At 35.1% G+C, this 7,472-nt stretch overlaps 1 protein-coding gene across 1 annotated transcript in view; it reads left to right on the top strand.

Annotated features, from left to right (window-relative positions):
- The first annotated feature begins 3,128 nt into the window (after positions 1-3,128).
- The window catches only part of LOC136034921 (zwei Ig domain protein zig-8-like), an 85,739-nt gene continuing 81,395 nt past the window's right edge, over positions 3,129-7,472 (top strand). Inside the window, exon 1 of the mRNA XM_065716432.1 lies at positions 3,129-3,223. The gene's annotated coding sequence lies outside the window, so the exon portion shown is untranslated. The remainder of the gene's footprint in view (positions 3,224-7,472) is intronic.

Genomic DNA, 7,472 nt, shown 5'->3' with positions numbered 1-7,472 from the left:
GCTTATCTCGAAATGTTAAAGATCTGCCGTCATGAAAACATTGATTAATATGTTGTCTTTGGGTTTTGTTTAAAATCCTCTTTAGTTTTCCATGAAACATTCAATTTAATGCCTTAAGCCTTTCCAGAGATCAATATGGACTCACTTAGACCAGGGCCGTATCCAGGATTTTTTTTTCCGGGAGTTTTTTTTTGGCGGGTGGGGTCTTGGCAGAGCATTTAGGAGAACATTTTGGGAGACCGTATCCCTCCTGGACAAGGCGTTAGTTCCAACATATATTTTTGGTCTACGCCATTTTTATTGGTGCTGGGTGTAAGAGGAGTAGTCCTTATAATCTAGTACTGATCAGGTTGATTTGGGTTATATTTCCTAATGATAAATCCTGCTTGTTAAAAATTGACAAACTGGATAATTTACAATCCTTCCGTGGAAGCTGTGGGGGCATGGCATCCATGGGGGAATAGCTGTTAGACCTTATGACCATTTTGAATAAAATTACTTTCCATGATTTGTATTAGCGCAAAGGGGAGCATCTAAAAGGGTAGGAAGAGGGGGGAAGGCTGCCTCCTGTTCCTTTGTCAACTTCGCTCTCAATATGATATTAAAGTTGCTACTTCATACCCTTATACATTTCTTTCATATCGCTACTGTACCTTATTGGCAACTCTACTGCATATAGTCTGTTTTGACTTCATTGACATTTTTTCAACATTTTCTAAAGGTTTCACCTTATGCCCTTAGCCTTTTCGGAGACTGATGATCAATTATGCCCGCTTTCCCCAATAACGAAGCTTATGTATTAGCAATTGGCAATGTATATAACTTAAAACACTGGCATAAGGGCTGTGGGAGGTTTTGTCATACCTAGAAGCACAGTTATTTGACTTTTTGACTATTTTGAGCAAAATGGCCATTTCAAAATTTTGACCAGATGTCTTTGGGGTTATTGCAGCTAAAAAGGGCAAGAGAGGGTGACTGGTTGCCCTCCGACCATTTTAATATCCTTATCAACATGGCCTAAGAGTTTAAAATTAATAATTTCAGCTCTTCCTGAGACATTGCAGATGCGCCTTTTTGAAAGTTGAATGTATATAGTATCTTTTTATTTCGTTAAACATGCCCCTCGAAATTCCCTGAAGATTTGTATTTATACATGACCTATTCGATCACACTCAGAACCAAACATTCCCCCTTTCCCTAACGATTAATTCTGTAATTAAAAAAAAAAGTAAATTGTATAATTTATTGTCTTTGCCCTGGAGGCTTTGGTGGGTATTGTATCCTCGGAGGCATAGTTACTAGTCCTGTTGCCTATTTTGAACAAGATCTTTTTTTCAAAATTTTTATCAGTGTTGAGGGAAAAGGCATCTAAAAGGGAAAGGGGGAGCTTGTAGCCTTTCAATCCCTTTTTAACATTCGCCTCAACATACCCTGTAAGCTCTTCTGTCGTACCCTGTAACTTCTTCTGTATACCCTGTAACTCAACCGTTGCCTTGATATTGCTGATACGCCCTTTTGACAACTAGCATGTACAAAGTATGTTTTTATTGTGTTTAACGTTCTTCTCCAAAGCTGTGCTGTGTAATGCCATCCCCTTAGGCATAGTTATTTTACCTTTAGACTACTTTGAACAAGAATATTATTTTGAAAATTTGATCTAAAACATTTGGAGGGATGGCAAATAGAAAGGGCAAAGGAGGGCATCTGGCAGCCCCTAACAATTTTAAAATATCCCCATCAAAATTTCCTGAAAGTTTCAACTTAATACCCTCAGCCGTTTTTGAGATACTACAGACCCAGTTTTGACAAACTAAATACACATAGCACCTTTTGATTTATTTTGAGATACTACAGAAAAATCTCTAAAGTTTCAGTTTCATAGCTTTGTCTTTATGGATACATCCAAAACCAAATGTTTCTCCTTTTCCTAACGATGAATCCTGCAAGTGAACAATGGGCAAATTGCAGGATTTATAACCCACATCTCGGGGCTGCGAAGGGCATGGCATCCCCAGAGGCACAGCCATTAAACTTTTTGACTTGTTCGAATAAAATGACAGCTTCAAATTTAGATCAGTGTTGATCAGAAGGGGCACCTGAGCGGGGCAAGGAAAGGGTAAGGAGGCTGGTTGCCCAGTAATCTCTCATCGACATCCTCTCAACATGCCTTGAAAGTTTCAACTTAATACCCAACGCCGTTACTTAGAAATTACTAATATTCTCTTTTTAAAACCAGTAAGCACATAGTGTGTTTTCGTGCGTTTGGCACCCCTCTCAATATTCCCTTAAGTTTCACCTTATTACCATAAGTCTTTTTACAGAGCCAAGATAAAACATGTCCTCAACCCAGGAGGCGTAGCTATTTGAACTTGAACTATTTTGAGCAAAATAGCAATCTCAAAATTGTGATCGTGTGCATTTGAGGAAAAAAGGGCATGAGAAGGGGACTGGTTGTCCTCAAATCGCTTTTGACTCTTAAAAAGTGTACTAGAACTCTTAATTTCTGATTGAATGGGCCCCCTCCAAGGTTTATATGACCACCCTTTCAAAGTTAAGCGCCTCTTGAAATAAATTATAATAATAATAATAATAATAATAAAGCATCGAAGCAACGCTAGAGCCTTATCACTTAAAGGAGGCTAGAACTTTGATTCTGTTTAAGAGAACCTGACTCCGATATTCAATGACCGCGGGTTCGACACAATCACCCCAATGAAAATAGTTATAATTCGGTGCCATGGAATCGTTGAAGAGAAGCCTATGTCTATGAACATCATCTTCTCATTTAACATTTTTTGTCTAGTTAACATTTAGTCTATTTTATTAATTCTATGGTCCTTGCAGCAGTAACCCCGAACGAATAAGTATCTTTTTAGATACGCGTTTTCTTTTAATACACCTAATCTTTTTGTGATAAAAAAAAGGAATTAAGCTTATGATAAACGGAAGCTTATTACTTATTCCTTAAAGCATGCCTGGCTAACATCATCAGCTACTGGATCATTTCATAATAAACACTGATTGGACCTTCTTACCTAAGAGCTTAATAGATCTTAGAATCCATTAGTAACAAGGAAAGCCGAACTTAATTGGATTTATGCTAATCCGTCTTCCTTATTTCAGAAGGATCTCAGCACGGAACAAGAAAGGAGATGGGTCTCAAAATTATATGGAGCACAAAACATTCTGCTGATAGCAATTCTATCTGTAAATGTCGTCAGTGGTAAGGAAATTCATTTTGATACAATTACACGTTTGCTACTAATATACAGATAATAAGAGCACATTGTGCTCCAGATAATGGAGCACAAAACATTCTGCTGATAGCAATTCTATCTGTAAATGTCGTCAGTGGTAAGGAAATTCATTTTGATACAATTACACGTTTGCTACTAATATACAGATAATAAGAGCACATTGTGCTCCAGATAATGGAGCACAAAACATTCTGCTGATAGCAATTCTATCTGTAAATGTCGTCAGTGGTAAGGAAATTCATTTTGATACAATTACACGTTTGCTACTAATATACAGATAATAAGAGAATTTACTTGTAAAAAAAATTATGTAATATTTTTTAAAACATTTACCCCCTGAGACTCTCTTAGAGGCAATTTTGCCATCTTGTCGTCTTCTCCAATCATAAGAAATTTCACAAATGAAAACAGAGCCGAGTAGATTGTATTCAACTAAACAAAAACTTTCCTCGTTCTTAACAAAAAATAATTATGATTTTGTTTTCTTGTTGACAGAACTAATAATCCTCAAAATTCTGCTTCTCAAAACACATAACATCACTTACTTTTTGTTTACTGTCTTGAATTTCGGTGCAAAGTCAATATAGTTTCTACAAAAATCTTCTTAGAGTTTATTTTTACATGAGATTTTCCGAAGTTTACTCAAGAAAAAGCTTGGTAATTCAAAAGCTCCTTTATCTAAATAAGCTTTAAAGGAAACTAGGCGTATAAAATTCATTTATACTTCTCTGAGTTTTACCGTTCCTTAAGGCACCAGAAATATTTAACAGAAGATTCTGGGATCTGATTCATGTAAAACAGTTAGCAAAATTTCCTCCGAATTACAAGTAATTTAAATGAATAACATATTTAAGAGTATAGCCGGAGTCTAATTTGCTAATAGAATATTAGTATTTGTAAATAATAATTTAATGATTTAGTAAGAAACTTAAATAAACAATTAATATTTTACCATGCACAAACGTGCAAGAAACAGTTATTACAAATTTATAATTTAAGCTAAAGCTAATTACACTGTCTAGGAAGGGCTAAAAAAGGAATTTTTAAATTTTATCTTTGTACTAGGCTTGAAAATCTGGAAGACTGACCTTTCTTACTCAACATCTCTGATGATCTAATTACTCTAATATATTACTTTAATGTGTTACTATTGAATAAAACATATGTTCAGATAGAGTAACAAAATTTCCATAATGTGTATTTGATTTCAATTATTCGCTGTAATTCTTGCTGCCACCTATCTTTAGACCGCATATTTCTTTGTTCTTAACTTTCAATTTTTGACTCTCCCTGTCGCGTATCTCCTAACCGGACGTTTCTGTTTTCATCACTTTTATTTATGATTGCTTCTGATTCTCGATGACACATGTCTTGTAGCCGCATATTTTTTGTTCTTCATTGTCGCTGTCGACTCGATGTAATTCTTGCCGCCACTTGTCTTTTAAGCACATATTTCTTTGTTTTTCCTGTCGCATCTCTTCTAACGACGTATTACTTTGCTCTTCACTTTCATTTTTGATTTGTTCTGATTCTCATTATAGTACATGCTGTAAACGTATATTTCTTTGTTCTTCATTTTAATTCTCGACTCATTGTAATTCCCACTGGTGCTTATATTCTAACCGCATATTTCTTTGTTCTTTATTTTTGGTTTCAGCTCGTTATAATTCTCGCTTTCACTAATATTCTAACCTCATACATCTTTGATCTTTATTTTTGTTTGTTGTTGCTTCATACATATTTTTAATGCCCTTTGTCTTAGCGGCTCAGACTGGTCTTGCCAGATTTGATTGACTAGGTTATTCATTCTCATCCATTGTGAATATATTATTGCCGGGTAGTCACCTTGATCTTGGGTCGTCCTCTTGATCTTGTCTCATTTGATGTTTCAGTTTTTTTCATTTTGAGCAATTGCTAAACTACGTATTTGTCTTTAAAGTGCTATAAAACTGCTTAAATGCCTTTTGTAAATATAATCATTACACTTGGTATTTTACCCTTAGATATGTTTTCTTCGTAATTTTACCTGTGTCATAGACGCTAAGAACGATACGATCGCTCTTAGGGGGAAAATGATGTAATTTATGCTCTTGAAATGTTCTGTAAAAATGGTGTCACTCATAAATTCTTATTTTCCAACATTCAGGCTCTAAACAAATTTTTTCAACTCGTGACTTATCTAGATCGGTTTTTCCAGACCAGAAAATCACAGGGTGCCAATTTTCAAAAGGAAAATATGGAACTCTTTTCAAGAAAAATTTATAAATACATCGATAAAAAATTCACAATAATGAGTCTCTTAAGAGAGTCACTTCTCCTCCTCGAAAACCAAAGAGGCACATTTTTAAAATATAGGAAGATTTGTACATTAGGCTATATAGTGTAATTTCTATGAAATATTACACGACGAAACCATAAAAAAAAATTTTCCTGGGAAAATATTTTTGTCACTCACAGGTTTGAATCTGACAGCACATCATAGGGAGTGCAATAGTGCTGCCTAAGTAAAGACCGATGTGGGCGCAATGTGTTATTTATTTGTTTTTTTTTTCTTCTGACCTGGGCAGTTCGTGCAGAAGGAGTTGTCGAAAAAATTCAAAAGGGGTCCATTGGATTAGAAATTGAAAGATCCAGTGCCCTTTTAAAAGTAAAAAATGATCAGAACTAGCCCCTCTCCCCCTAAGTTCTCTTTTCCCCAAATGTATGCAATAGAAATTTTAGAACGGCTATTTTATTTTAAATAGTACACAGATCATATAACAAAGGCCTCGGGGTTTTAAAAACCTCCAAAACCTGGGGGAGGGTTTTAAGTTGTGCCCGGGGCATATAAGGTTTTTATGGAAGGAGTGGTTGTCTAAACTTCAGGGGAAGCTTATTTGATTAGAAATGGAGTTCTAATTCCCTTTTAAGAGTTGAAAGTGGCGAAAGGCAACTAGCTTACCCCTTTCCGAAGCCCCTTTTCCCCAAATGTATCTGAATGAAATCGTGAGATAATTTTAATTTATCCAGGGTTGAAACAACCCTCCAAATCCAAGGTACAAGGGTTGTAAGTTATGGCCAGGGGGTACATAGGGTTTTTATGGAATGGGTGGTTGTATAAACTTAAAATAAGGTTCATTTGATTGGAAAAAATCGTAAGTTCTGCTAATAATTTCCTACTAATTTCCTACTACTACCATTACTACTATGGTAGTAGCACTATCAAGGCTTATGAGTGCCTATGGTTTACGAAGGTTAAAATTTGAGAAAATATTGAGGGAAAATTTAAATCAAACCAAAAACCACAATGTGCACGCAGATTGCCAAAAGAGTCTTTTTCAAGAATTGATTAGGGTAGCAACTTGGAACTTTCAGAGAATACTTAAAGGGGAAGATCAGTTGACCAAAAGTCAATATTTTCACAGTACTACCAATGTTACTACTACTGCCACATTTACTACTAACACTACTGTCACCGCCACTACTACTATTTCTACTACTTCAACTATTGTTTCGATCTACAGTGGCTTTCTTACGGATTTCCGATGCTCTTTAATCTTCATTTTTCTTCAAAAATATTTCCTAAAAAGGTATATGGGCACCAGCTGGGATATCTACGATTGTTCATAAGCATCTGCCATGTTATTTTTTTGTCTGAGAGGTAGGACAAACAAACTTAGCATTTCCAAACCATTCTTCTGGCAAAATTTACGTGTAAACTCGACTTCAAGAGTGAAAGCAAAAAATTGTTTAAGCAGAATAACAATTAAGTCTTTCATTATAGATAAAGGTTGTGCTAGAGATTCAAATGTAAGAAATATGTATTTTAATTTTTTCTCGCGAAGAATATGAAGACGCTAACTGGTCGTCATGTTAGACAAATGTTGATATAGCAAAACATATAAACAGGATGCTGTTAATTTCTTGTTACTGTTATTGTTACTGTTACTGTTACTGTTACTTATTTAATTTCTTGTTAATTTCTCAGATCTCTTCATGCTTCTTGTAAAGAGGAATTAAGAAAGATCTTAATATTCTTTTGAATGCCCTATTTGGTACAAAAATTTAAATCAAAAAATTATATTTGTATCTTCGCATCCAGGTCAGCTGACGTAAGTAAGTAAAATTAATTTGGTAAAAACTACTGTTTGTATTTTATAAGTAGCCACTAGCAAGTCTCTTAATTAACCTTTTAAAGCCGTTTTGTCGTAGCTTCTCGGACCTGCAAACGCAACA

This window comes from Artemia franciscana, chromosome 13 (genome assembly GCF_032884065.1).
Source record: "Artemia franciscana chromosome 13, ASM3288406v1, whole genome shotgun sequence".
Taxonomy (NCBI): Eukaryota; Metazoa; Arthropoda; class Branchiopoda; order Anostraca; family Artemiidae; genus Artemia; species Artemia franciscana.
The sequence above is the reverse complement of the archived record's forward strand: the minus strand, read 5'-3'. Positions and strand labels throughout refer to the sequence as shown.